At 46.7% G+C, this 26,595-nt stretch overlaps 1 protein-coding gene across 2 annotated transcripts in view; it reads right to left on the reverse strand.

Moving 5' to 3' along the window:
• The window catches only part of LOC119172048 (ras-like protein family member 10B), an 85,180-nt gene that overhangs the window by 40,310 nt on the left and 18,275 nt on the right, over positions 1–26,595 (reverse strand). The window contains exon 1 of one of the 2 annotated variants that reach the window (XM_037423021.2): positions 26,290–26,433. The exons of the other annotated variant lie outside the window; for it this stretch is intronic. The gene's annotated coding sequence lies outside the window, so the exon portion shown is untranslated. Of the gene's footprint in view, positions 1–26,289; positions 26,434–26,595 lie in introns of those variants that run through there. 2 annotated transcript variants of the gene reach the window in all.

A 26,595-nucleotide genomic window follows, 5' to 3' on the forward strand; every position in this document is an offset into this window, starting at 1 on the left:
GCCTCCCATCTCTGATGACAGGCAGCGCACGCCCACAATAGGATGGCCCGACGATCGAAGCCCATCGAACAAAGCCTCAAAAGGCGTTTCCAGAAACGCCCGGACAAATAAGCAAATGAAGGGACGGAAGCCGTAGAGATTGTTCGACAATGCACGCTTTTTGTAGACGGAGGATGAAAATGAGAGAGCGCCAGCGAGCACAATCACGTCGACATGGTGTGCGACCTACACGGAAAGCCAGCTGCGGATATTTTTTAGTCTGCCAAAATGCCTACTTTAAAAAAAAAAATGTGTTTTGACTAGAGCTTCACTGAGATAGCCATTTAACTGCTCAGCATGTTGTAGCAACAGAAATCTGTTTCTGTTTCCCGAACAGGAAATGTCGTAAAACGATGATTGTTTCGATACGATTCACAGCCCAAGCGTATACCTTACATGTATACAAAGAGCGAAACTAAAACAAGTGGGTTCAGTGATTATCATTGGACAGCAGATTCGATGGTTCACTTCTCTCTTTGATATTGGTTGCATATTTCCAGAAATGTTAATTTGTGTTTGTTTTCTGCGTGTTTCTTTCGTCATTCTGAGGCTCCAGTGGTAAGTAGTGGGATACGCCAAACGTCTATGGAGCGTATATTTCTGCCCGTGGACGAGTTCATTTGTAGTGAGCCACTGGCGTACAGCGGGGCTTGCTCAGTTCCTGCGCCACGTGCGCTGTAGTGGTGTTTCCGTACTAAGGCGGACGAATTCCAACTGCGAAAGTGTTCTTACTCAAGGCATTAATGTCCGGGACTCGTGGTAACTATGGTGGGCATCACAAACGGGTACGCGAAACAGGAAGTGGGTTACTCTTACCACTGGTCCACTAAAAATCAACAAGTACAACAGTTAGCCCAACAAAGGGGTATGTGTCACCGAACACTGTGGGTGTATCAGGAAACTATCGTTTTCATAAGCGTGTATATACGTGCCACATAATTTGGGTAAATTTTACTGTACACGATTTCCATCGAAAAGGAAGACGGCAACAAAAAAAAAAAACCCTTCAAATGGCAGACGCGTTGCCATAGTCATACCCTCGTGGTGATACCACTGTCGCGTGATTCTTTTTGGTTACGAAAGGTGTTGGCTATGCGATCACGTGAAAGCTTAACAAAGAGAGTTTATTAAAGAATAGTGATCCAACATATCGAAACATCTTAGGGCAAGGCTTCTTATAGCAAAGATGTTTTTAAGAGAAACATAGTCAATATGCGATAAAACTACACTACCAACTCAAAGCTTAATGAGGAGTGCTCAATAGAAGGCATTGATGCAACATACTTATATGAATTGCACAACACACAAATTAGTTAACCCGATGAAGGGAACACCAGTAGCTTGACTGTATCACTGGTGTTCACGAAGAGAAGCTGGCTGGATTTTTTTATGTATAAAGATACCGTACTGATTCACCGCGTGTGACAGGAATAAGTTTATAAACAAATGATATTTTGAATGTGTTCGCCGGCATCGTATTTTCAATCTTCACTAATTTTCTTCCTGCAGTGAACAAACATCATATCTTTTATGTATCCGAATTGTCACCGGAGACGCACAGGTTTCATCTACGTCAAGGGATTGCAGAACGGTCCAAGATAGATTCATGCAAAACCTGGCTACAAGGGCTACATCTAAGCCATTGCCGCAAGTTGCTAGTCCAGCACTCATGTTTGCGAGTGAAGATGGTTGATGCAGAGATGTGCAGGTGCAAGAATATCCTTATACATAAAAAAACTCAACTTCAAAACTACCGTCGACTCGTCGGACGCAAATATGGATTCGTATCGATCCATTGCCTGTTTGTCCGGAAAGCACGCGAGTGACAGCGATCATTGTACGCCTGAGTTCTCTTTTTTTTCGTCTTTGCATTTTAATCTATTTATTTTGCCTGAATAGATATAGTATGCAAACGAGATACCAAAACATCGATCGCCGTTTAGATAAAGGTCAGAAGGAGAGGGGGGCAGGACATTCTGTTTTGTTTTTCTGTTTAAGCTGGATTGTCTTCCAGAAGGTGGTCTTTATATCCCACACGTTAATCTACCTCTATAGACTACTTTACCTAAAACATGTGGGCGCCGCCACCTTAGGCTTTTTAATAGCTTTTTTGTATATTGTGATGAGAATTAACAAGGTGATGAATCATCGTGTGCATCAAGCCAACCATCTTCGTCTGTATACGTCTACTGTATACGTATACGTCTGTATACGTTACTTGTTAAAGATGCAAAACACGAGCGTTAGCAGCCCAACATGGTGGCACTGAAACCCTTCGTGTGATAGTCTTTATGTTCTGCAGGAAAAAAAAACAGAAATCCTAATAACCATGTTTGCCTGAATTCTAAAACGAAAAAAAAAATAGCAGATCCCATGAACCTGGGAAGTACCGTTATGTGACGTACGTCGAGGGAAGGTGACGGCGTTAAATTAAATTAATTTATTGATTGACTCGTCATCAAATGATGCTAAATATATGTACAAATCTTGCAGGCACAGGCATATGCTGACGAGTAGCAGATGTTTTTATAAGCACTTGTTAGCACTTGCACAACGATGCCAACTGGAACATGTGTATTAGCCACACTAGAAGCTGATATGAAGCGCTGATATGAAGCGTTAATGCTCGCGCGGATGCTGATCCTGGATGCTGCTACATAAATAAACTTCAGTGCATGACAACTAACCACAATTGACGTTAATCTGAAGTGACGGCTGCATCAAAGGAATACATATGTAATGTTTATAAAATTGGGTAGGCAGCACTGCAACCACGATTGACGTTCCACAAAGATTAGTGTCTATTTGAAAAGTAGTTCTGAGGCCTGGCGTATCTCTGTGGTAAAATGCTGCATTGCCGTGCAGAATGCTTGGGTTCGATTCCAGCTGGGACCCTGACATTTTGAATGCGAAGCATTTCTTAGCGAACTTCGGCGGCTTTGAGCGTATCTATCTATCTATCTATCTATCTATCTATCTATCTATCTATCTATCTATCTATCTATCTATCTATCTATCTATCTATCTATCTATCTATCTATCTATCTATCTATCTATCTATCCGCTTACGTTTGGCCCCCTTAACTTGGCGTCAACCAAAATAAGAATGGGAGGGCAAGATGGTTTGACGAGTGTGACGCGCTGATCAAGACATAAATAATGTCACAATCTCGTCGCGTACATCGTCAAACACATCTCGCCAGACAGTGGCACATACCCATGGGTGGGTATGCGCCACTGGTATGCGGGTATGTGCCACAGGTGGTCGACGCTTAGCATCTACCCGGGAACGACGAGATCACACATGGGCGATTTTAACGCGCGAGCATTAAGAAATACCCTACATCGGTAGCGTGGACCCAACCAATACAAAGAATAAATGTCAGGGTCCAAGCTGGAATTGAACTTAAGCATTCTGCGTGGCAATGAAGCATTTTACCACAGAACTACGCCTGGTCTCGGAACTTCTTGTCGAATAGACGCTAATCTTCGTGAAACGTCAATAGGGGTTGCAGTGCTGCCTACCCAGTTTTATAAACATTACGTATGTACTCCTATGATACAGCCGTCACGTCGGGCGAATGTCAACTGTATTTAGTAGCAGTGTCCAGTGCCACTATCCACGCGAATATCAGCGCTTCATATCAGCTCCTGGTGTTTCTAATACGCGCATTCCAGTTGACATCGCTGCGCAAGTGCAAACAACCAGTTATATAAAAAACATATGCAACTCTTCAACATATGTCTGCGCGTGCAACGTTTACACATATATTTAGCGTGGTTTCATGACGTGTCACTCAATGAAAAAATTGCAACATGATCACCTTCTCTCCGCATGCTTCGCACAGCGTCGATTCCTAGGTACGTGGGATCTGCCGAATTTTATTTTTTGCATTCGTCGGGTCGACGCTACTGATGTCGGGATTTTCCTATCGCTCGCGCGTTAAAATTGCGATTGTGTCGTCTCGTCGTTCTTGGGTAGATACTGAGTGTATATCACCGTTGGCACATATTCGCATACCAGCGGCATAAATCCACCCGTGGGTATGTGCCAATGTCTGGCGGGAAGTGTTTGATGATGTACGCGACGGGATTGTGACATTACTTATGTCTTGACCAGCGCGTCATATTCGTCAAACCATCTTACCCACACACGCTAATTTTTGTTCACGCCAAGTTAAGGCGGTCACCACGAGAGCGTCTAAACGTAGGCGGCTAGATAGATAGATAGATAGATAGATAGATAGATAGATAGATAGACAGAAAGATAGACAGATAGATAGATAGATAGATAGATAGATAGATAGATAGATAGATAGATAGATAGATAGATAGATAGATAGATAGATAGCTAGATAGATAGCTAGATAGATAGCTAGATAGATAGACAGATAGATAGATAGATAGATAGATAGATAGATAGATAGATAGATAGATAGATAGATAGATAGATAGATAGATAGATAGATAGATAGATAGATAGATAGATAGATAGATAGATAGACAGACAGACAGGCAGGCAGGCAGGCAGGCAGGCAGACACGCTCAAAGTCACCGAAGCTCGATAAGAAATGATTCGCATTGAAAAACTGAGCACTTTTTTTCTCATACCAATGGATGGAAGACTGCGATATTTTTCTTCGTTATATGCATCATCACATCGCCCTTTACCATGCAATAAGCAAGCAGTCCGTACAGTTATGGATGATTGCCTGAACTAACAAACAAAACAAGCGTTGTAGGCTTATGCGGCTCGCGTACATTATTCCCATAGCCCCTTCATTCTTTATTTGTTTATGTAGAGGCAGCGTTGTTACTTACGTTCAGGAATAAATTTGCTGTTCCCGTGAACTGACCTTCGATGTCAACATTGCAAAGCTCGGTGTTGTACAAAGACAAGTATTGTCGGTGCAGACTCAGGCCCGCCACCGCCCACAATATTATTGGTTGCCTCAATTACCAGATGCGGTGTTCACCCTTGCCGTTCATTTATCCTTATTTCTGAGAGCGTGGGTTGTCAGGTGGTTCGTGGAACAATCAATATAACTTAGGCACATTCCGTGAGCGGTAATTCAATTGGGCGAAGGGTCGCAACCTTTGGACAATGATCCGCCATTAAACATAGAGCGGCAGTTCTTGCAACAGCATTTGTAGAGACCCGTGTTGGACGTTCGGCAGCAATTTGATATCACACAAAGCCAGATTGCGTAAGAAAAGTCACAACTTTGGCGCAAAGGCGAAGCAATGATCGTGATAGCAACAAATTAGAAGGTCACGTGCAGAGTGGCAAGCAGATCGAAACATGACCCACGTTTCTCAAGCACAAATGACGCACGAAACGTTCCCACACGTACAGATGAACGCGAATACGCGTCTCAGTTGTTATTCCGCAGTGCCCCTACACAGTGGTGTAGTGGCTGAGTAACTCGGCTGCTGACCCGCAGGTCGCGGGATTGAATTCCGGTGGCGGCGCCTGCATTTTCGATGGAGGCGAAAGTGCTTTAGGCCCGTGTGCTCAGGTAATGGCGCACGTTAAAGAATTCCAGGTGGCCGAAATTTCCGGAGCCCTCCACTAAGTCATATGGGGGTTTTGGGACGTTAAATCCCACATTTCAATAATGTCTCTTCGCTGTGTCTGAAAAGCGCGCCCTTTTCGCAAACGGAGACTGTGCAACAATCGCAGCGACCTTTGTGCACCCTGTAACTAGAAAAAAAAAACGCTCCGGTGAAACCCCAAGACCAGCCAAGACGTACGATCCTCCCCACCGCGAGATATGGGCTCGCAAAAGTGAGCGTCCACCCCCCTCCCCCCTCCGTGAGGCAAAGTACTCGTGGCAGATGAGAGTGCACAAATCGCGCCGTGACGGTGTGGCGACGTGCGCTCATTGGGCCATATTGCTGGTAATACTGAAAACAAAACACAATAGTTCCCCCCTCACCAGTGGTAAGGGGTACATATGAGTAGGTGAAACGTTGAAAGAGGTTATCCTACGTAGCTACGTGGTGAATCCAGAACATTGAACAGGCAAAGTCACAACAATTGGTGGTGATGGGCCAACAGTCCAAGCTGACAAGGTATCTGGAAAGGTTACTCAAGAGCCAGCCTGACGAATCGAGGAAGAATCGTGGATCATGACCTAGATGTACTAGCTGTAGAAAGAAACTAAAGTAGACGGTGACGAAGAGACCATGGGCATGGTGCTGAGGTTTACGGCGCGTTACTACGCAATTGTAAGTCATACAATAGGCACGGCTGCAGGCTGGGTCTTGCTCCTTAAAAACTCACAGTGAGATACTTCGCTTATTCTATATAGTATTGTACACAATACTTTTATGAGCTGCTTTCGGAGTCAATTTTCTCTGCCGAGTAAGTAAAAGAAAAACTCCTTTTGTGTCGTGACCCTCCCAATTTTTTTTTTCACAGCTTCCTCTATGGTGTGCAAAGTTGTGTCGCAGCAGAGCTGGTGAGTGCCTAGCTGGCCCTGGCTTGGCTTGGCTTTTACCCCCTCATCTCTGTCTTTCATACCCTTTATTATACTATACTGTACTACAGTATACTATACTGTGCTATACTTTATATGACCGTCACTGCTCTCAGTTTTTACATATTTTTCTGCCTGTTTTTTCTGCCTGTTTCTCTCTGTTTTTCTTTCCCTGCGTGTCTACTTTTGTCTCTCTCTCTCTCTCCTATCTTTCTTTCTCTGCCTTTTCTAGTTACCCTTATTTCTATATTATCTTGTTTTTATCTTTCTTTCTGTAGCCGCCCTCTGACCTTTAATCTTTTTCATTTCCGTCTTGTTTTTTTTCTGTCTATGCTTCTGTTTCTAATTCATTCTACCCCCCCCTCTCTCTCTGTACTCGTTCCCTCATCCACCCTTCACTCCTAGTAATGCACACATCTCTCCGCATCGTTCATTTTTTTCTTGACCACGTTGCTGCACCGTACTGCACAAGGCCGGGATAGCCGAGAGGTCGGCACACTCCTGCGGATGGTTGCCACCCGTTCTCGATTTTCTCATCGGCCAAATAAAGTTTCGTGAATAACTTTTCTTTCTTGTATAGTTTTTTCCCTTTATGTATTTGCGTACTAGTTCACTCGCCCTGTGTGTTACTGTCAAATTTGCAGGACAGATCGGCTCACGCCTTCTGGTAGCAAAGCAAAAGAGGAAGAAGAGGGAAGAGATGATGAAGAGGAAGAAGATGGTGCGTGCTGATTCGTGATAATTATCTACGACAGGTGGCCAACATCTACGTCAATATCTTTCCTCTCAAAGCAAGGGCGTCAGACTTCGGCGATTCCTTCAGCTGTTAAATAATGTACTCCATCAGCAGCATGACGTCATCATCAACGTGGGGAGACAGACGCTCGGCGAACTTCACGGCTGACACTGTGTCGTACGCCATGTCCTCTCCGTCGACCACTTACCCATCGAGGCCCCGTCCACGGACTTCTCTAACAGTCTCCCAATCGTTTACTTTTCTCTCAATCTCTACTTTTCCCTTTACCTCTTTTTATCCCTCCTTATTTGCTCCCTTGTGAGCTACTGCTGAGATGTCTGCCACTGCTGTCTGCTTTAGTGCCCCGCAAATGTCTGGTTTGAGGCAGACAGTTGCGGGGCTCTTTTTCCTTTTAACTTTTGCTATTTAAGAATCCCCCCCCCCCCCTTTTGTCACCGTGAAGGCTCGCATACACACCAAAGAATTAAGATTTCAATTTAGCATAAGCACACATTCTGGCAAAGGTTAAAATTAGCTTGAAGAGGTGCTTTGAAGATGGCGAAAATTGCAGTCATGGTGACTTTATCGACCGTGACAGGCGTCTTCATTGAGCCATTGAGAATGAACAAACTTGCGAACGTACGGAATCATAAACGCGATGGCGAAAACTAGGGCAGTAGAGGAGGAAAGGAGGGGACGTGAGTTGCACACGGCAAATGAAATTTCAAGGACTTCGCTGTTGTCACTGCAAAAAAAAAAAAAAATCAAGTTACCATATCATTCAGATTATTTCATATCATTTAAGTGCTTGAAACAAGTTACAAGGTTGATCAAAATAGATCAGCCCGCCGCGGTGGTCTAGTGGCTAAGGTACTCGGCTGCTGACCCGAAGAGCGCGGGTTCGAATCCCGGCTGCGGCGGCTGCATTTCCGATGGAGGCGGAAATGTTGTAGGCCCATGTGCTCAGATTTGGGTGCACGTTAAAGAACCCCAGGTGGTCTAAATTTCCGGAGCCCTCCACTACGGCGTCTCTCATAATCATATAGTGGTTTTGGGACGTTAAACCCCACATATCAATCAATCAAAATAGATCGCGCAGCTTCAGGCGAAAAACGGTTCAGAACCAATTGCCAGCGACATCAGCACGGGAAGTTATAGGTGCTGCGATTGAAGTGCGACTATAAGTGAGAACTAACACTAATAGCGAGAAATGAAGTTTTATTTAGGTACAATAAAATCTTCGAGTTTTACAGATGACATTTACATTCCCAACAATATCTTTAGGGTGCAATTACCCAAGAATTAATGACTGCGCTTTATTACTGCGAAAAGCTTTTTTCTAGCGCCCTCCGAGTACGCCATTATTGCTCAGTGCAGCCCTCGCGGTGCAAAAAAAAAAAAAAGCGTGGTCGTGAAGTTCGTATACGCCCCCTCACGTGTCTTGGTGTGTCGCACTTGCATGATTTCTCTGAGTTGTTCTCAGTTATTCTAAAAAATATTAAATTTTTGCTGTGCGCCGAGTCGTAAGGTACGTTTCATCGTTGGTCAACGAAATGATGGCACTGTGCAACAGACAACGGGATGATGCGAACAGTTGACGACGAGCGCTTGCACCGATTCCTGCGGAAGCGATGCGATGTGGAAAGATGCAATAGCCACGCTCGCACGCATGCCTGGCAACTCATGCATGCCTTCTAGATAAGAAACCAGAGCAACAGTGCAGGGTGCTGCGCTCGCTGGATGTTCGTTAATGTGTGTTCCTGTGACCCAATTTCCTTCGTGAACAATCAGTGCCGGTCGTTGCTGCTATCGGTGAGTATATTGCTGGGCAATCTATCGCGCTACGATTTGCATGCATGCATTATTACTCGCAATAGCAGTTTATCGGGGCGTGATACAAGAGACTGAGCGCGTAGAATCAGACCATTTAGTTTACTTATTACGACACTTCCTGTTCATTGTGGGCAGTGTTTAATAAAACTACGCTGTTGCGATCACTGCATAAAACCGAAATGTCGTAATTGCAGCGTCACTAGGTGCTATTTATTTTTTTAGAACTCAAGCACACAAGCAATGTGCCTGTTAAAGAGCGCGCACATGTGCGCAGCTTATAAGCAACGATGCCACTATGAAACATACACTGCTGCTTGATTTAATCTACCTGCAAAAGATATCATCAACGCTGAACACAAGTTAGAATACGTTTTATAGCCTACGTTACTTTGGCTGGCGTTCACTGAAGCACACTAGTCAAAGGTTCACTGGCTCACCTTAGAGCAAGTCGTTAGTGATCGGGCACTTACGAAAACTACCATTAGATCTGATTCCGCGCTAGTGCCAACAAGTGGACGTCATTTGTTCACAGGATATTGCATCACATCCGCTTTCTTGTTCCACCAGAGGTGTTCCGTTCTGAGATTGACGTTGCCTAGCCTCGTGCGCAGCTGAAGAGCAGCCTTTTTCTGACCATATGGACTTCTTTTAAAACTTCGCTACCAGTTACATTTACCGTGCAGTTTACCTTGCTATTCAGTCTCCCAAATCATGTGCCACGGATGTGCCGTGGAATCACCAAAATTTGCTGTCTGGCACTTTGCAGAACCTGGGGGATTGATTGATTTGATTGATTTGTGGGGTTTAACGTCCCAAAACCACCATACGATTATGAGAGACGCCGTAGTGGAGGGCTCCGGAAATTTTGACCACCTGGGGTTCTACTTCGATGCCGCGAAAGTTTTCACGTCGGAGCTGGACAAGAGACGTGAAAGCATGCCACCGGACGAAACGTGCACCCAAATCTGAGCACACGGGCCTCGACATTTCCGCCTCCATCGGAAATGCAGCCGCCGCAGCCGGGATTTGAACCCGCGACCTGCGGGTCAGCAGCCGAGTACCTTAGCCACTAGACCACCGCGGCGGGGCGAGAACCTGGGGGATGGCAACCTTCTTGCACTGGTACGAGTGCTGTGTGACAATCCTGTTCTTCGATCGCCAAGCACTCCTGCTTTTCTGAATGTTAAAAAATCTTGTAAAGACAGCTCCATTGAAGTCGCGGTTCTGTTTCAAGTTCACAGCGATATTGCATACATAAGATACTTGAGCACACGCTTACATGAAAAAAAGACAAATTAACTATATCAGGATAATTAAGAAAATTGAATGAGTAAGTTCAATGAAAGAGCTGGAATTGTTAGATTCCTTTCGGTAGCGCGCCAATTTTAACCCACCGTCCGAGATACACTAGGGCACATGATCGCTTACTTCTGAGCGCCGATATCAGACAATTAAGTGAAGGATTAGGGCTGTGCTTCTATCCTTTTTATTGCGATAGCAATTAAACGGTCATCGGTAATTATATGGACGATTGTATGGATAGCACTTATACCGGCGATTATATGGATAGCAATTATATGGACACCACAATCATTTTGCCGCGGCGTCGACATCGGCGTCGCCATCACTCACCGTATATGTATACGTATTTATATATATGAAAACGCAAGAAAGAAAAATAATCCAGAAAAAGGCTCCGGCGCGCAGAATCTAACGTGGGACCTCTAAAGTGCGAGTGCGAGGCGCTAACCACTGAGCTACGAAGGATCTTCTTTTTTTTTCTTTATTTCCGGTTACACTTCACACGGGGTGCTAAGATAAATATACTCTAGTACACAACAAACATAACAAAAAATACATTACTATAACACATCACGTCTCAAAATTACATCATGGTCAGTGGAGCTTCTACCCTCTCTAACCATAAAGGAACACAATCATTTGTTCTTACAACTTCGAGAAAGTTTGAGATGCTTTCTTCAAAATACTCCCTCGCTGGTCTCCTATCAGGGTCACAGTGAAATCCAGCCACACGAGAGCGCCTTATACTGCGCAAGGCAGTCATCATGATGAAATAAAAAGGTAATCCATCATCATTCTATATTGCCCAAATACCTGATTCCTTGAGGGTCTAACGGAAACTTTTTCAATTGTCCTTTATAATACGTCCCAAAAGTATTCATTGATTGATATGTGGGGTTTAACATCCCAAAATCACCATATGATTATGAGAGACGCCGTAGTGGAGGGCTCCGGAAATTTCGACCACCTGGGGTTCTTTCACGAGCGTCCCGAAAGTATACTCTTTCCCAACAGTGCAAGAAAACGGGGTCTATACTTAGCGGTTTGTTCCAGATTCCAGATCCCCATGGCATATAGAACCCACGCTCCTCTAGGTAGGTTCTTACAGGGAGTTTTCCGGTGTGCAATTAAAAAAAAATTTAGGGGCGAAGCTCCTTATGGCTTGGGTCTGTCCATTCCGTGTATGTATGTATGTATGTATGTATGTATGTATGTATGTATGTATGTATGTATGTATGTATGTATGTATGTATGTATGCATGTATGTATGTATGTATGTATGTATGTATGTATGTATGTATGTATGTATGTATGTATGTATGTATGTATGATTGATTGATTTGTGGGGTTTGACGTCCCAAAACCACCATTTGATTATGAGAGACGCCGTAGTGGAGGGCTCCGGAAATTTTGACCACCTGGGGTTCTTTAACGTGCACCCAAATCTGAGTACACGGGCCTACAACATTTCCGCCTCCATCGGAAATTCAGCCGCCGCAGCCGGGAATCGAACCCGCGGCCTGCGGGTCAACAGCCGAGTACCTTAGCCACTAGACCACCACGGTGGGGCAAAATGTATGTATGTATGTATGTATGTATGTATGTATGTATGTATGTATGTATGTATGTATGTATGTATGTATGTATGTATGTATGTATGTATGTATGTATGTATGTATGTATGTAGTAACCATTGGCACATACCCACTCTAGAGTGGGTATGCGCCACAGGGGATGCGAGACGGGAGATGGCGGTACTTGGAGTGTTCACTAGATGGACGCGCGGACGGACGCACGGACGGACAGACAGACAGACTAGCAGATGAACGGACGAATGTATGGACGCGCGGACGTACGGACGAATGGATCCATGAACAGCTGGACAGACGGATAGACGGATTCATGGACGAACGCATGAACAGATGGAAAGGAGCACAGATTGACGCACGGATGGTCCCATGGACGAACGGACGGAAGCACAGAAGGGCTGACAGACGCTACGCCCCACTCATCATCATTCACTCCGTGGATACGCTGTGATTTTTTGCTTTTGGAACTGCCGGCATTTTCAAAACTCGTTTAAAGGGCCACTCACCAGGCCCCATACCGAATTTTAGTTAGACATTGGAAGTTGTTGGGTGTTCGATGAGGAACGTTTTGCCCCGAAAATTTTTCGAATCGGTTCATTACGAGCAGAGAGAGAACACAACTTTATTGTCGTCAGACTTAAGGAGGTAGGTGACCCGCCAGGCTGAACCTGATGGCCACCTCCTCTGCCCTTTGTACGGCCTGGAGCTGAACGGCCAGGCTGGTGGAGGTCAGAACTGCCTCCCACCCCTCTGGCGAGGGAGCGGCTAGGAGATCGAGAGAGGGGGGATCTTCCCTGCAGGCCCAGAGAATGTGATTAAGTGTGGCTATTGAGCCACAATGCGAGCAATGCGGATCAATCGAGTCGGGGTATATACGTGCATAAATGTATGGGCACGGAAATGAATGTGTTTGCAAGCGGCGCCAGATAACCTCCTGGCGCTTAGTTAGCTTATGGTGCGGGGGTGGTTTTGTCTGCCTCGAAAGACGGTAATATTGTGTGATGTCATGGTAGGATGTCAAGGCTTCACCAGGGTTTTCCAAATCAGAGGCGGGTACCACCGCTCGGCTGACGAATCCTCGAGCATATAGGTGGGCCGCCTCGTTCCCTGGGTTCCCCGCGTGAGCCGGCACCCATACCAGCGCAATGGAGGATAGTGCGTCTTCCTCAGCATCTGTAAGGAGACTGGGCAATAGTAAACGCAGAGTTGTGGGGGCCACAATGCCACGTGCGAAGTTGGATATAGCAGCCTTTGAGTCACTGAGTATAGTGGTGAATCCGGATGCTGCTGCTAGCGCTATCGCCGCTTCCTCAGCTTCTGTCGTATTAAGCACACGGACAGAAGCAGCCGCTTTAATTTGAGGTGAATTGGCGTTGTTGCCGGGGAGAGTGATTACGCTTATTGCATATGCTTTAGTAAACTCTCGGTATTGGGCGGCGTCAACGTACGCAACGGTTGGGTTGGACGCGTACGTTTTTTGCAAGAATTTGGCCCTCGCTTTCCTTCTACCGTCGTGATGGCTGGCCAACATGTTCTTTGGCAGTGGTTTTATGAGGAATTTCTTTCTGATGTTGGGGGGGATGACAGCCGGATCGTTACCCGTAGGAGATACCACATGGTCAATGTTAGCAAGGATCCAACGCCCCGTCCTGCTTCCCTGTAATCGGTGAATTTGCGCCGTAAGATGCGCTTCAAGAAGTTCTTCTAAGGTGTTATGCAGCCCAAGACTGAGGAGGTGCTCTGTCGATGTGTTTCGGGGGAGACCCAATGCCACCTTATACGCTTTGCGTAAGAGCCGATTTAGTTGGGCTCGCTCAGATTGAAGGAGGTGCAAATAAGGGAGGGCGTACGTGAAGCGCGACAAAACGAAGGCTTGAATTATCTGTAGCAGTTCTTTCTCCTTCATGCCTCGATTGCGAGCGCTCACTCGAGATATAAGATGGGCCGTCTGGTTCACGGTTACGGTGAGACGGTCTAGCGTAATGTTGTTGTGGTGGTTTGTTTGCACAATGAGTCCGAGTACTCTCATGTGGGCCACCTGCTTAATTGGCGTGTCATTGACATACACGTTAATACTAGGAAGTGGAGTCTTAATTTTGCGGCGATCTGGAGGTCGCAGTAATAGTAGCTCCGATTTGCTCTGGGAACACTCCAAACCCGCTTCTGACACGTGCTGAACGACTACGTCGGGTGCTCTTTGAAGAGTCTCCTCGATTTGACCATCGGATCCCACCGTCGTCCAGAGCGTGATGTCATCTGCGTAGAGGGTGTATCGCAGGCCGGGTATCGTGTCAAGTTTGGGAGGTAGTGACCTCATAGCGAGGTTGAAAAGGAAAGGGGACAAAACAGCTCCCTGCGGGGTGCCGCGATCACCGAGTGTGATGAGCTTAGAACGAAGGTCACCCACTGAGAGTTCAACCGTTCGATTAGATAAGAAAGCACGGACGTAGTTAAATATGCGTTCCCCGGATCGTAGTTCGGACAGACTGCCTAAAATGGCACTATGCTTCACGTTGTCAAATGCTTTGTGAAGGTCCAGACCGAGCAAAGCCTTGGTACTAGTGCCACTCTCAGGTCGTAGGAGATCGTGATGCAACTGGATGAGCGCATCCTGAGTGGATAGATGGGCCCTGAAGCCCAGCATTGTGGGGGGAAGTAGGCGGTGCTCTTCCGCGAAATTTTGCAAGCGACAGAGGACAACATGCTCCATTAGTTTGCCCAGGCAGGAGGTCAACGAGATTGGACGAAGATTCTCCAGGTCGAGTTTCTTGCCCGGTTTCGGTATAAACGCGACCCTTGCGTGTTTCCATTCTGATGGCAAATGGCCGGACCTCCAGCACTCATTCATATATTCAGTAATGGCCCCTACCGACTTTGGATCGAGGTTGCGCAGCGTCTTATTTGTCACCCCGTCAGGACCGGGTGCCGATGTTGTACGCAGTTTATGTAGCGCTATGCAAACCTCACTTTCCGAAATGTCGGCGTCCAACTGTTCGTTGGCTGTTCCAGTGTATTCAGGCAACTGCTCTGTGCTGTTCTGTTTCTGAGATGTGTTGATGTAGCGGGTGATGAGCTCCTCCAGCAGCTCTTCGTTGGTGCCCGGGTATTGATGGACAATTCGCGCGAGCTGTTTGCGTGCGGCCGACTTGGAGCTACCAGGGTCCAGCAGGTGTCGCAGAAGATGCCACGTTTTCTTGCAGCCCATCTGGCCATTGAGGCTGCCGCAAAGTTGGCCCCACTGTTGGCGTGTTAGCACAGCGGTGTGGGCTTCTAATTCACGTTCGAGCCTCGAGATGCGGCGGCGGAGCCTTGTGTTGTGACGTTGGCGCCGCCACCTACGCATGAGGCTTTCATGCGCCTCCCACATATGTAGAAGGCGTGAATCTGTTGATGGCTGTTCCGGAGTTACGTCTGCTTGGTATGTTGTAGCGTCCACATCTCGACTCAAAGAAAGTATCCATTCGTTCAAGTCCAATACCGAATCGGGTGCCGTTTCTTTGCGCAGTTGGCGGAATTTATCCCAGTCTGTAATGCGAGCTGTGGCTCGTTTTTTTACATTGCTTGTGGTTAACTCAATGGTTACCGCTAGAATGAAATGGTCACTTCCTACGGTGTGACCTGTGTTTTGCCAACGGGCACCCTCCGTGTTTTTGCAAAGGGAGAGGTCTGGGGTAGTATCTCGACATACGCTGTTCCCGATTCGCGTCGATTGCTCCGGATCATTGAGGATACTGAAACCTAGGTCGTGTATGATGCTCCATAATCGGCGACCCTTGGGGTTGGATTTCGGGTATCCCCATTCGGGATGTTTTGCGTTAAAATCGCCTAGTACGAGCAGCTTTGCATCCTTCGCCAGATTTGTTGCTTTCCGAAAGATGTAAGGTAGATCCGCAGCTGTATCTCTTGGAGGGCTGTATATATTTAAAATGAAGAGTGGCTTGTCTCCTCGTCTTTTTGGTATAATTTCCACCAGTGTGTGATGAATACTCGTACCCTCAATTTCATGTTGAATGGCTGTGACATTCTTGTGTACTAAGATGGCAGTGTGGCATTGTGCGCTCGCGGATATGTCTATTTTCTGATTATATGATGCGTATCCGGGCAGTTGAGCGGCAGTGTTCGTTTCTTGTAAAACTATGATGTCCGGCGAACATTCCCCATTTGGTGCATGGTTTTGAATATGCTGGATATGTTGCTGCAGATGGCCCTTCTTATTGCGGAAGCTCCTGCAGTTCCACTGCCAGACGGTGAGCGTGTGGAGAGCCGCCATGACTATGTTATTGGCGTAGGGGCCGGTGTTTGCCGGCTATTGGATGGTGTGCGGTGGATGGCCAACTGCACACTGAAGTCGGCCAGTGCAGCTTCGGTCGAGCTCTTTAACACGGCGAATGAGGTGGTTGTTTCCCGGATGGTTTGGTGGATCGCATTAAAGCGCGTTTCTATTTCAGCGTTCAGATCGGATTTCAGCGTTGAGATGGCTGCCGTGACTGCCGTCGTTACTTTTGTAGTGATGTCGGCGTCTGCGTGGAGTGAAGCTGTGGGTGTAGCTGCCTTGCGTTTATTAGCGTTCTGAAGTTGAGGAACTGGCGATAACGCCGGGTTTGGTGCCAGGGGGTTCGGATGTGCGTCTTGTGTTTCGGATGATGTGGGTGTAGTTTGTTTGTCGATACTGAGTGCTCTATCTATTTTGGCTTCTAAAGACTGGATGTAGCTAGTCAATTTAGCTATCTGGGACTGCTGGGCCGAGATTTGAGCCTTAAGGGCAGAATTCTCCTTTGCCAACTCCCTCACCTGTGAATCGGAAAATAGTAGTGATGCCGGGGCGCCCCGCTGCCAGGCCACCGACTTGGACGCTTCTCCGGGACCTCGACTGGATGAACGAGACACCGATGGGCTGCGCCTGGCTGATTTGGACCTTGAGTGAGATGAGGGCCTGCTGTCTCGTCGTTGGGCTGAGCGTGACCTCGGGCGCCTGCTGTGGGATCGACACCTGCTGCCACGTCGTTTAGCTGAACGAGACCCTGAGCGCCGGGTGTGGGATGGGGACCTGCTCTCTCGGCGCTGCTGCTGGTTGCTGCTGTTCCCGAGTGGTGGGAAAGATGCAGAATGGTCTCGAGATGATGGTGAGCGTCTGCTGGAGGAGCCACTGTGAGATGGGTTGCGATGGATGTTCGACGAAGGTTCTTGCGCTTCTTGCTTCGATTGCGGTGGTGGGTGGCGCCTTCTTGATAAAGCGATACTTGCAGTTTGAGCTGCCGGTGTTGTGTGCACCATTGCAGACGATGCAGCGTGGCGTGCATGCGGGTGTTTCGCCCTGTCCTGGTGTGGGGTGTTCCTCTCCGCAACGGCGGCACCGCTGCTTACGTGGCATCGGGCAAACATCCGTGCGGTGACCAACCTTGCGGCAGTTAAAACACGATTCCACCCTGTTGTAGAACGGGTACAGCCTGATGTCGGTTCCGTGGTAGAATATCCACTTTGGAAGGTTTGGTGTCATTAGTGCAACCACGACGTGCCTAGTTTGGCCCAAGCGTCTTCCACTCACGATAGGAATGGTGGGGTTGCTGGCTTGTAGGTCTGCCAAAATCTCTTCGTCTGAGAAGTCATCGTATGCATGGAACATGATGCCTCGTATGGCGTCGTCTGGAGGGGGGGCGTAGACATGGAGCTCGATAGTAGCAGCGCCGATGGTAATCGACTTCACTCGAAGGTAGGCTTGGGCGCGTTGCGAGTCGATCACGCTCAAGGTAAAGGTATTATTGGTGGGGTGCGTCCGAAGGCGATCCCGACTTGCTGGTGGCTGATCTGGCAGTGAAGCTGCCTTGAGCAGGGCGTCGTGCAATTGCCACGGCGGCACTTTCGTCAAGTCGATGGGCGTTCTTGGACGTCCTACTATATGAATGGAGTCTTGCGGCAATCGGGGGAGTGGTGCCCGCCGACGTAACCGAGGCGGACGTGACTTGACCTGGGGTTGGCGTTCCGGCACAGCGGCGCGGGCATTCTCCGACGTACACGGTTGAAGAACGGGCTTGCCTTGGTTTTGAAGTTCCCGTCGGCGTCGTTCCTGGGCACGATAGCCGGGTGATTGCCAGGAATCGTCGGACCACTCCTCTTCAGAGATGGTATGACCTTCTACGACGCACTCCATTCCGGTGGGCGGCTGGGCACGACGATGTGAGTAGCGTGAGACGCTGCACCAGGCTTAGGCAAGGAGCCGGACGCGCGCTGAGCCAGCTAGGCTCAGGGCGGCGAGCGGCGTTGGTCGGGTCAGCAGATGCTCCTGGGAGAATCTTGATAAATCCAGTGCAGAGAGTGATATCCGCGCGTTCCCAATAACCTCATGCACCCACTCATACATAAATTATTGGTCAGTAAGCACGCGTCGCAGCGAAAATGCCGAAAGGCTCGGGAGACGATGTACAGTGCGTCCTACTGCTCCGAGCGTCTCCTTGCGAGTCCTTACGAGCAGAGAAAACAGGTTTTTTGAAGCGGCGCGAATCGAGAGTGAGAGGAGACGAGCTCGAAACCCTTGCCGCTCCTTCGCGTAGCTTTCGCAAGCCAAACCTCTTCTCCACCATCTCCGGCGTCCGACCAAGAGGTGGCGTTCGCATGACGGGCCCGTACAAGCCCAGCCCCCGTGCACGCGAGCGGCGTTTCTTTCTTGACTAGCGTTATGTTGTGGTCTTCTGCCTGTTTCTGCGGAATTGTTTGGAAACGCTGGCTTAGACGTGGTAGAGTAGATGAGCACAATGAATGCGCAAACGCGTAGGAGCGTTCCACGGTGGTCGTCCGCTTAATGCGCTGACCGCGGGAATCCGAACGCATGTGAAACGCTGGCACATTAGCCCTGCATCTCGTAGCATTTCACGGGAAAAAATTTAAGAAAAACGTGCACAATTTTTATTGCGTCTCAATATTTATTTCAAGTTTTATTCATCTCTTAAAGTAACAAATACATAAACTACGCATGTTGTGTTAAATAATTTTTGCCATGTCACGTGGTATACTGTTGACAACGTCAGAGCAGAGTCGTCTACGTAGACGACCAACGTGACCGCAGTGCTGTGTACGTAGGGCCATTCCTACGCCCACGTCATGCCCTCATTCTCTACGCGTGCGCCGGCAGAGGGAAGGGCGAGCCGCTTTCATCTTGAAATTTGACCAATTTTCGCGGTGGGTAGCGTTGCAAATTTTGGCAGACGTGATCATGAACGCCTCGCCTACGCATTGCGTTTGTCAGCTCAAAATTGTCAAACCTGGTGAGTTGCCCTTTAAGTACATTCTGACCCTTGCGTGCTGTATATACCACTCTGTACTGTGGGATGGAGAGCACAGTGTCACATAAATCTTTGTACATATTTTTTTCTTTCCAACAGCCCACAGGTAGTCAGTCGAAAAATGAACGCACAAAAATCGCACACTGGCCGCAACTTCCTTCATCTAGCCTTGCCCAGCCCCTGTGGTAACATGAGTGCTCACAACAAACTCAGGCAACAGTCTACTTAGTGTTGTTTGATAGACTTTTAGCAGGAAAGGATATCTTGATTCGCGGATAAAGAAAAACCCATTTACTAACTGCTTGAAAAGCAGATGCCCTAGCACAAGGCCTCCACACTTCACCCGTCTAAACAAACTCGTGCGACTTCACCTTTCCCAGTTAGACCCCCATACACATATGGCAAACACCCGAAGTGATTTTTGTACGTTGACCCGTGAACAGCACAGCACTTGCATCACATACCATAGCTTAGACACACACACACACACACACACACACACACACACACACACACACACACACACACACACACACACACACACACACACACACACACACACACACACACACACACACACACACACACACACACACACGCACACGCACACGCACAGAGAGAGAGAGAGAGAGAAACTGTTGCATGCAGAAGTCCTAGCAAACACGGACAGAAAAGTTGCTTTCCACCTATTCGCTTTCTCTTTATATACTTTTGTTTTCTGTGCCCAATAATCATCAGTTGTTTTGTATGACTCGAGCAGAACTCTGAGATATTTAACTGGCGTTTTTGTCCATTTAATGGCTGCGAAAAACTGTGGGCTTGAAGGCCAATATCCATGCCAAAAGCCAAGGAATTCACCCTAGTGTATGGGGCTTCCTGTAACTTTGGCGAAAGATTTAGAAACTTTGATTGATTCTTCGATTCCTTCATAGGAAGTACTACAAATCGCAACATCACCAGCGTATGCGAGTACTTTGACCTCTGAGGATTGTAACCTAAACCCACTAATGATGTCGTTTTGCAGTATCGACTGACATATAATGTTTCAACGTAGAGCAAAACACCAGTGGACTAACAGGGCAAGCTTGACGCACTCAGTGCTCAATTCTAATGGGGGCCCCAAATGTCTTATTTATTATTAGTCTTGTACTACCATTTCGATATGGCATGACTACACAGTCCATAGTTATCTTACCAACATTAATGTGCTCCAATACTGCGCCTGTCCTTCTCTCGCAATTTTTTTCGCGCCATAAGCTCGTTAAGAATGAACCAACTCGACCAACAAATCACTCTGCTGAACAAAAGAGCGTAGGCGACGCAGTCAAACGCTTTCTCCAGATCCAGCTGGAGTATGACCACATGACCTAGGCAGATGTCAACACGTTCGAGAACAGAATGCATTTTATGAACATTTGTTACTATGAAACGGCATTTGATTGGTGTGGACCAATCAAATGCCGTTTGGTGTGGACCAACGATATCTTTTATTGCTGACTGAACTCCAGCAGCCATTTTTTTATAAAATCTTGTAGTCTACTTGAGTCAGTGTGGTTGGCCTGTACGCCTGAGCTTTTTGGAAAGACCTCATCTGTCTTCGGAATCAGAGCGGTACGTGATTCATCAAAGGATAGTGGTAACTTTTTTTTTCGTATACGCTGTTAAAAAGCGCCTGCAAGTATAGCAGGTAATTTACAATTAAAACACTTGTGCCAAGTGGCACAAAGACCATCTGGCCCCGGAGACTTGCCGGGATTGAACTTATCAATCGCCCGTTCAACTTTAGATGCAGATATAGATAATTCCAAAGCGTTTTTCACTTAATCCCTCACTTGTGGCATGCGTCCTAAGCATTCTGCTTTATATCTTTCTAGATTTATCTTTGTAGACGCAAACAGATTATGAAAATACTCAGAAAAAGACGCATAAAATGCTGTCAGCATCAGTTACTTCGTGACAATTTTTCTCTATTTTTTCACTGTGATTCTCTAGGGCGTTTGTTTTTTCCACTCCTAACACTCTTTTGGTTGGCGTCTCTCTGGCAGCTAAAGCCTCAGCCCTATAGCACGAACGAGAGCGCCATGGTAGCGTTTCTCGTCATGCAGCGCGAGTTTCTGCTTAATTTTGCGTATGCCATTTTTATACTCTCCCGGTTGTTTGCACTCCAAGTCAATTAGTCTTTCCAAGGACATTTGGAGTTCTTTTTCTTTCTTTTTTCTTTCATAACCTAATGTGCAAGAACGATCAATAGTTTTTATTTTTATATGCGAAGCATTTCTTGGTGATCTTTGGCGACATTGAGCGTATCTATCTATCTATCTATCTATCTATCTATCTATCTATCTATCTATCTATCTATCTATCTATCTATCTATCTATCTATCTATCTATCTATCTATCTATCTATCTATCTATCTATCTATCTATCTATCTATCTATCGACAGATAGATGTCCTGATTTTCATGTTGGGGTCTGTTGATTGTGTTTACCATGCAATCATGCCATATCATACTAGTTTTGCAACATGCGATGTGAACGGAACCAGCGCAAGAGCTGCAAGACCATGGAATGTAAATCATGACATTCATGACATGCATATATTGATTTTCATGTTATGACTAATCATATATGTTCTTCACACAGTCATGTTATGCCATACCAAGTTTGGTATTGATACCATTATCGAAACGGCCAGGAGAGCTAAATGTCGTAGGCGGCTAGATAGATAGATAGATAGATAGATAGATAGATAGATAGATAGATAGATAGATAGATAGATAGATAGATAGATAGATAGATAGATAGATAGATAGATAGATAGATAGATAGATAGATAGATAAATAGATAGATAGATAGATAGATAGATAGATAGATAGATAGATAGATAGATAGATAGATAGATAGATAGATAGATAGATATCACCATGCCCCGGGTCTCTTCGTCGCCGTCTGCTTTAGTTTCTTGTACAGCTAGTACATCTAGGCCATGATCCACGAGCCTTCCTCGATTTGGCAGGCTGGCTCTTGAGTAACCTCCCCAGATGCCTTGTCTGCTTGTACTGTTGGCCCATCACCACCAATCGTTGTGACTGTACCTGTTAAAGCTTCTGGGTTCACCACGTAGCTACGTAGGATAACCTCTTTCAACGTTTCACCTATACTCATATGTACCACTTACCACTGGTGAGGGACTTCTTGGGGGGAACTATTGTGTTTTGTTTTCAGTATTACCAGCAATATGGCCCAATGAGCGCACGTCGCCACACCGTCACGGCACGATTTGTGCACTCTCATCTGCCACGAGTACTTAGCCTCACGGAGGGGGGAGGGGGGTGGACGCTCAGTTTTGCGAGCCTTTTTCTCGCGGCGGTGGGGAGGATCGTACGTCTTGGCTGGTCTTGGGGTTTCACCGGAGCGATATTGTTCTAGTTACCTCGTGCAAGAAGATCACTGCAATCGTTGCACAGTCTCCTTTCGCGAAAAGGGCGCGCTTTTCAGAAACAGCGAAGTGACTTGATTGAAATGTGAGATTTAACGTCCCAAAACCACCATATGATTTAGTGGAGGGCTCCGGAAATTTCGACCACCTGGAATTCTTCATAGAATTCTTCATCGTGCGCCAATATCTCAGCACACGGGCCTAAAGCACTTTCGCCTCCATCCAAAATGCAGCCACCGCTGCCAGAATTCGATCCCGCGACCTGCGGGTCAGCAGCCGAGTTACTCAGCCACTACACCACCATGTAGGGGCACAGCGTAATAACATCTGAGATGCGTATTCGCGTTCATCTGTACGTGTGAGAACGTTTCGTGCGTCATTTGTGCATGAGAAACGTGTCTCACGTTTCGATCTGCTTGCCACTCTGCACGTGACCTTCTAATTTGTTGCTATCGCGTTCATTGCTTCGCCGTTGTGGCAAAGCGGTGACTTTTCTTACGCAATCTGGCTTTGCGTGATATCAAATTGCTGCCGCACGTCCAACACGGGTCACTACAATTGCTGTTGCAAGAACTGCTGATCTATGTTTAATGGCGGATCATTGTCCAAAGGTCGCGACCCTTCGCCCAATCGAATTACCGCTCGCGGAATGTGCCTAAGTTATATTGATTGTTGCACGAACCACCTGACAACCCACGCTCTCAGAAATGAGGATATATGAACGGCAAGGGTGAACACCGCATCTGGTAATTGAAGCAACGAATAATATTGTGGGTGGCACCGGGCTTGAGTCTGCAACGACAGTACTTGTCTTCGTACAACACCGAGCTTTGCAATGTTGACATCGAAGGTCAGTGCACGGGAACAGCAAATTTATTCCTGAACGTAAGTAACAACGCTGCCTCTACATGAACAAATAAAGAATGAAGGGGCTATGGGAATAATGTACGCGAGCCGCATAAGCCTACAACGCTTATTTTGTTTGTTATTTCAGGCGGTGATCTGTAACTGTACGGACTGCTTGCTTATTGCTTGATAAAGACAATGCGACGATGCATACAACGAAGAAAAATATTGCAGTCTTCCATCCATTGGTTTGAGAAATAAGGGGCGCAGTTCTTAAATGCGAAGCATTTCTCGGTGAACTTCAGCGACTTTGAGGGTATCTATCAATTCTATCTATCTAGCCGCTTACGTTTGGGTGCTCTCGTGGTAACCCTCTGAACTTGGCGTGAACCAATATTAGCATGGGAGAGTAAGATAGTTCAACGAATATGATGCGCTGGTCAAGACATAATTAATGCCAGAAACCCATCGCGTACGTTGTCAAACACTTCCCGCCAGGCAGTAGCACATACCCACGTGTGTGTAAAGTGCCGCTGGTATGCGGGATGTGCCACAGGTGATATACACTTAGTATCTACACAAGAATGACGAGAAGACACGTGTACAATTTTAACGCGCGAGCGTTAAGAAATTCCCGACATGAGGAGCGTCGACCCGATGAGTGCAAACAATTGTTGAAGGCGGAAATGTTGTAGGCCCGTGTGCTCAGATTTGGGTGTACGTTAAAGAGCCCCGGGAAGTCGAAATTTCCGGAGCCCTCCACTACGGCGTCTTTCATAATCATATCGTGGTTTTGGGACGTTACACCCTACATATCAATCAATAAATCAATCAATCAACTTAGAACTACTTTCTTACTGGCTCAATCGTTTGTCAAACACTCACTCAATCAATCAACCAATGAATCGCTCACTTACTCACAAGCTCACTCGTGCGATCCCAATGCAGTGTGTTCCAAAAATTGCGAGCACTAACAACTCCACCACGCCACTGCGACGAAATCGACATTTTTGTAATACGTACTGACACGATTTGAAGAAATCACATAGAAGGACATTTTTCGTTTCCTTAGTATGCAGTGTCAACGATGTTCCCACTCGGGAGTCAGCAAACAGATACACAACATTTTCTTTTGATTTTAAGGTTTTCGTCACTGAGAAGCTGCAAGCCAGTGCAATGGAGATTCTCCCGATGCGTCAAGACATTTCCCGAGTTGGCAAGCTCTGCGTACTGAATGTATCCCAAATCGCAGAAGTCAATGCCAGGGTCATGGGATGACAATTCGCTTATCATTGTTTACGTGGACCATGAACCGACGACAGATTGGCCGTCAGTATGTCGCGAGTTGCTGTCTTCTCGTGACGTCACACTGCTTTGACAGGTCACTAGGAAACCATCCCCTCGATAACAAAACCGAAAGTATTCTATTTATATTTTTAAGGTAGCGGTAATAAAATTGTATTCGATGCATTCCCTGGCACCAGAATACTGGTTTAGGTTTCCAGACAACAGTACTTTTATTTAGAGCAACTACTCGAAAAACTTTCATATTCGCCTCAGTATACTGCTTTGAGCGCGTCGATGGAAACGACACTGGCGCCAGTGTATTTGAAATATAACAGGCAAATAGTACTTGCAAATGTAATGTTAAATGAATATTTCAGTGAAATACTACCTCCGAGCAGAATCTGACTTCGCGAAGGGGTGCTGCTAAGGAGAAATGGTGACGTGCATTTCTCGCTCTGGAAGGAGAGTGCTAAACTCAAGGCCATGCGGTCACTTAATCGCTTCTCCCGCATTTGCTACGCTCAATGTCACTTGTACTCTATAAAGAGTCACAGTGGGCATCGGTGGCAGCTGCTCTTAAAAGACGTCGTGTCTGCTAAAGTAGAACCAGTCATTCCTATCTTTAGGTGCATTCTCTTGCTTACATTTTTGACGCACTCTGCAGACTGCAGTGATTCACGGTGCCGTCAAACTTTTTCTGCAACAATACAAAACAATTGCAGCGCCCTGTAGTTCATATAGACGGCCCAGTGTGCGTGCTCTGCCTGCCCAGTAACGTAAAGACGAATTTTTATTGCTCGAGTCCTTTGAAGCACGACTGCTCCATGGTGTGTCTTTTTTGATACCCGCGCAGTATCTGCCCCGCGTCTGCGTTGCTTCTCCCGTAGACGAGTAAGGCCTGAGAGCATATTGCTTTTTTCTCTTCTGTATTTTCTTTTCGCGCATCCTACGGGCGAAGTATAGTACTTGGCTTGAATTGATATTTGCTTCGATGGTGTTGGAATATTGAAAGATATTGCGCAGGGCATTCGAACGAAAAGCAATCGAAAAGACGGTTAGAGACCCGGCTTGTCGCCTCCTCTTTGTGCAACGCGTATCGTCATTGTTGTTCTTGTTGTCGTCGTCGTTGTTGTTATTGTGCTGTGGTCATCGTCGTTGTTGCATACACTTGTACTCGTTGTTTAAGAGTGCAATTGTGAATGATATAGCTTGGCAAATGTGCACGTAACGTGCACATTTGCCGATGAGCAGCGCACGTAAGATACGGTTGTTACACTACGCGTAGCACTTTAGAGAGCCGGCTTGCTGTCCATCTCGTCTCAAGTCGCACAGTCATGCAGTGGTCAATACAGGCCCGAAACGCGGCTAATGAAGCTCAAAACAGGTGAAACACAAACCAACATGGTGTGAACTAATATACAATACAAAATGACTATAAATTAGCAGTAATAATTTACCTATAATCCCGTAAGACACTCGTGACAAGCGCTGCGCAAGGAAGGGCGCCACACCCGCATCGACGAGCATCCTATTTCCAGAGTAATCATGGAGTTGCCCGTCTCAGGCACTTCCTCAGTTTACATGGCAGTAGAGGTTGAAGGAGTGGTTCCACTCCTTCCTTCTCGCAACAGTTCGAAAAAAAGACGCCAGAAGACGCCACTTATGCACGCTTGCAAAAAGCGAGGAAATTGCTCGCACAAGTATACGGTCAGCGTCGCCTCACGCGTGTCTTGTATGTCGCGCGAGGCGGCAGATATCGGCCG

This window comes from Rhipicephalus microplus, chromosome 3 (genome assembly GCF_043290135.1).
Source record: "Rhipicephalus microplus isolate Deutch F79 chromosome 3, USDA_Rmic, whole genome shotgun sequence".
NCBI classification, from domain to species: Eukaryota; Metazoa; Arthropoda; class Arachnida; order Ixodida; family Ixodidae; genus Rhipicephalus; species Rhipicephalus microplus.